Source organism: Macrotis lagotis, chromosome 2 (genome assembly GCF_037893015.1).
Source record: "Macrotis lagotis isolate mMagLag1 chromosome 2, bilby.v1.9.chrom.fasta, whole genome shotgun sequence".
In the NCBI taxonomy this organism is placed as follows: domain Eukaryota; kingdom Metazoa; phylum Chordata; class Mammalia; order Peramelemorphia; family Peramelidae; genus Macrotis; species Macrotis lagotis.
Window position 1 is genome coordinate 239,656,144 of NC_133659.1, and position 4,686 is coordinate 239,660,829.

The following is a 4,686-nucleotide window of genomic DNA, read 5'->3' on the forward strand; positions in this document are numbered from 1 at the left end:
TGTCAGGTACCTTGAAGACTGGTGATCATGTTCCAAGCATCCACAAAGGCCAGAGAAGATACTTGAACTATAGAATGAGTCAGTTATTCTGATAGCCAGAATTGGTTAACAGGGGCACAGGCTATCATTTCAAGGATCCCTGCTAAAGATATATGGAGAGAGATGATGAAATGGGCATCCAGGCCAAATACCTTTATAATGCCTGTACTGCCTGCCAATCCTGTTATCTTCCTGACAGTAGAGTGCAATGAAGTCATAGGGATGTGGGTTGTATTGATAGGCCACCCACAAAGCTACCATGGTGATTAGGTGATGCTTCTCCTGCCATCAGGGGTCTATTGAGTGGAAGTCAAGAGACTAAGATAGCACAGGCTTGCATTAATCTTATTCTCTCTGTATTGTTGAATACTGTTTCTAGCTATATTCCAATATAGAATGCTATTTGTTATCTAATCCTTTAGATTCAGTTCATAAAAATATTGAATGTTTTTTTAGCACTTTTTAAAAAAGTGACTATGTTCACAGCTCTGTGATATAGGTAATGAAATTTTTATCCCTATTTGAAGCTTAGGAAACAGCTTTAGAAAGGTCATGACTTGCATAAGATCAAATAACAATTGAGCAGAGAGGCCTCCAAGGTTTCCTAACTTCAAGTCCAGTATTCTTTCTAATACACATCTCAAGTCTTTATTAGATAAAACCTTCCTTGCCTATTATGATAGCTGAATTTCCAGAACATGGACAGTCTATTATAGACAAGATCATAGAACTAGATCTGCAAATCAGGTTATTCTAGTTCCTTCAGATGAGAAGGGAAGGCACAGGGAAGTTGTGGTTTGTGCTGTTAGTCTGTGTCCCTGGGACTAATAGTAATGTTCAAGTTGGCCAACTCTGGCTCCTAGACAGTGATAGGGGAACAACTGGCTCATCTTATTTTTTTATTTCATCTTATTTATATATGTTTATGCGTGTATGTGTATACACTATTTTATACATCTGTTTAACAATTCTTTCTCTGGATTCAGATAGTCTTCATATTTCTTTGAGTATTTATAATAGTCAAAATAACTTACTCAAAGTCATTTTTAAAACAATGCTTTTTCTGTTTATAATGTTCTCTCAGTTCTGCTTATTTCATGCAAGTCTCTCCATGTTTTCTAAGATCATTGAGCCCATCATTTCTTATAACACAGTAGTTTTTAATAGCACAGATCTTGTCTTATCAAAACACTGTCTTTTTGGATTTTTCACATGAACGTTTCAATCTGCCAATAATCTCCTTGAAGGTTAAGAGCAATGCCTTATATATGTCAATCACTACATTGCCTCTCACAGTTCTTTACAATTCAGGAGACATTCAGTAAATGGTTGTTACTGACCAACTCAGGCATTCTGTCTCCCAGCACCCACTTTTTTGGCATGATTGTATCACCCTCTCCGTACTCCCCACTTTTATTCTCCTGCTCTTTCTTTTCATAGTCACCTTTAATGAACAAGATCCTATAGATACTCCTACCATTGTCAAAGAGTAGAATTCCCAGTCATAGGAATAATGTAGTCAGTTAGGAAGCCCAAAATAAAGGCCGCAGAAGAGAAGTAAGGACCAGAACAAGATAGAGAAGATTCCAAGTAGAAGTCAAAAGATACTAAGCTTGGGAGACTGGGATTTCATAGGAATTGGGAAGACAAGGCCGCAGAGAGGGAGAAAAGAATTGGTGAGGTCTGAGAATTTTCTAGGAAAAAGGAAATCTGAATTCATTTCTTAAAGATTTAGTAGCTGATATAACCAGGCCTAAAGATGTCTGAGATTCTCTAAGTAGCATATCACTTGGAATTTTATGACTGTCTTTTTTTTTAAGATTTTATTTATTTTGAATTTTAAAATTTTTCCCCTAATCTTACTCCCCCCCCGCCCCCAGAAGGCAATTTGCCAGTGTGACTGTCTTTTTAATTAAAATTTCTTACACTAAAAAAAAGGGAGGGGGCAGCTAGGTGGGGCATTGGATAGAGGACTGGCCCTGGAGTCAGGAGTACCTGGGTTCAAATCTGGTCTCAGACACTTAATAATTAACTAGCTGTGTGGCCTTGAGCAAGCCACTTAACCCCATTGCCTTGCAAAAACTAAAAAAAAAAAAAAAAAAAAAAGGGAATTTATTTCCTTTTCGGTCATACAGAGAAGAAGGTAAAAAATCTTTTCATAGGAAATGAACTTTATTTTGAGAGATTTTCTAAGAGGTAAAGAGGAGCTTTTGAAACCATTAAAACCACTGAAACCAAAAGAAAATTTTTTGTGATGAATTTATAAAATATGTAGATGAATAAAATTTTATACCAAGTAAATATGGAAAGATAAATGATATAATGAAAAATGAAATTAACAGTATAAAAATAGTAAGCACATAGAGTACATTTTTTAATGGCAGAACCATTTTATGAATACTTAGTGTTTTTCTTAAAATATATTTTACTATGTATTTTTTCTGCTTAAATAGTTCCTTAGCAAATGTTCTAGTCCCATGCTTTAATCACAGAATGGAGATGATTCTGGGCTTTCAAAGGTTGTATTGATTAGAGTATAAGTTCTGACAGACTGTACCAAACTGAGCTCTTAAATATTATCCCAGTCCCAGGTTATGATCAATTGTCTAAGGATCATTCTAAGTACAGAGAGACTCATCACAGGCAGATGATCTTGACTTCATTTTAGATTTTGTTACCATTGATTATCCCCTTCTACTACATACTCTCTTCTCTCTAGGATTTCAAGATACTTCTCTTTTCTGGTTCTTCTATCTGCATCTGACTACTTCTCAGTCTCCTTTATTGATCTCTATTCAGGAAATTCCAGACAGCAGTGGTTGCCCCCCCCCCCAACCAAGAGTGTCTCTTAACCCTTTATTCTATCTCATTTGGTGATCTCATCAATTTCCATATAGTTAATTATTATCTCTTTGCAGGTCTCCCTAACTCCAGACTCCATACTAATCACTGCATCCTCTAGCTGCCCAACCAAGAGGGATACTAGACTAGAATTATTCTGTCTCCCTAAATATTGCTAGCCTAATAGTGAAGTACAATATCAATGTTTGTGAAATTCCTGTATAGAAAGGGGTCGCTGATAACCTTCGGGGCCCTGAGAAACTCCTTAGAAATATAACTTTGGCTAGGTGCCTTTGGGTCTGAAAATAGTCTGAATAGGACCCAAGGGGTCATGGATATACCATAAAATTGTCTAAAGATTTACAAAGACCCTTGTTAGCCTAATTATCTTGCTGTATCTATTAAATTCCAGGACTGCCTCCCCCTTCCCTAGATGAGGGTGGAACCATAAGATAGTTAAGTTCACTCCCTCAAACCTGTGGGAAGTCTGTGAATAGATGACTCCCTCTGTCTCAGGAAACAAGTTCAGATGTAACACAAAGACCTTTACCCTTTTCCTACTCTGTCCAGCCCCCTATCTATACTGAGCCATATGTTTACATATGATTGTATTAGTGTGACAAGACAATATATCTAACTGCTGTCTTTTTCCTTCCACATCCTACTTGCTCTCAGTACTCACCCCCCTGCAAAACACTATAAAAACCCTATCCCCTGAACACTCAGGTGCTATCTGATTTGGGTACTTTATCCCCAGGCTGTCCCTGGGAATAGAGATCTCCAAACTTATCAAATTTTGGTCTCCATCTTGCTCTTTGGGTTCAACATTTGGAGGCCCCAGCAAGATCTTGGTGTTTTATGTCACCAAAGGAGACCATGGGAGCCTCGAGTTTAGGTTTGAATGGACTATCTCTCCCTTTCCTAGGGGAGCCAGCCCCTGATGATGTTCCAGGGCCCCAGGACTAGGTAGACATAGTCTTAGTATAGACCTCTCCTCAAATGCCGTCCCCCATTCAGCCTAAGTGGAGATCCTGTTACACCTCTGGAGGTAAGTTTGTTGTGGTTCTGGGTCTAGACATTTGGTTGCAGGGGAATTCCATATCAGACGTGATGTCCAGGTCCCCTCTTTTGGGTGCTCCTTGCGATAGCAGGGAACATATCTGGTTGGCCTTTGGGAGGGAGAGATGGTCGGATGTGACACTGAAATCTCCCCTCACAGCATTCCTGAGACGTCAGGAATTTGCCATTGGCCTGTATTCGTTGATATGTGTTGAGATTGTCACTTTGGAAACTTCTGTTGCCTTTGTGTGATCTGTGCTTGTACCTCATCTGTCTTTATGTGTTTAGATTATCTATTTATTTGTTTTTGGGTTCTTCTATTGATTTGTTAGATAGGGAGAAAAGTTTCCCTAAAAATTTCCTTAGGTTGCCTCGTTTAAATTTCTGCTCTTTATTTCTAGGCAGTATTCATCTAATGCCATCACTGGCTCTCACCTTGAGACTGCTTTCTGCCTATGTTATAGTGGGTAATATGATCCCTCCCTCCTCACCCCTGCATTGTCTCTTGAGCACTTCCAAGAGGGATTTTTATTTTTATTCAAAAATGAATAGATTTTGCTGTTAAATTGACTGAGGCCAAAACTGCTCACCCTGTTATTTTACTATTATGAGAAGGGCCCCCCCCATTCCTTGTTTATGTTCCCTTCTCTTTCCCCTTCTCCTTGATTCTGTGCTGCCAGTGTTTCCCCCTCCCTCCCCCTTTCAGGAGAGAGAGTTACTTCAGGAAGAATTAGTAAAGTAAGTGTT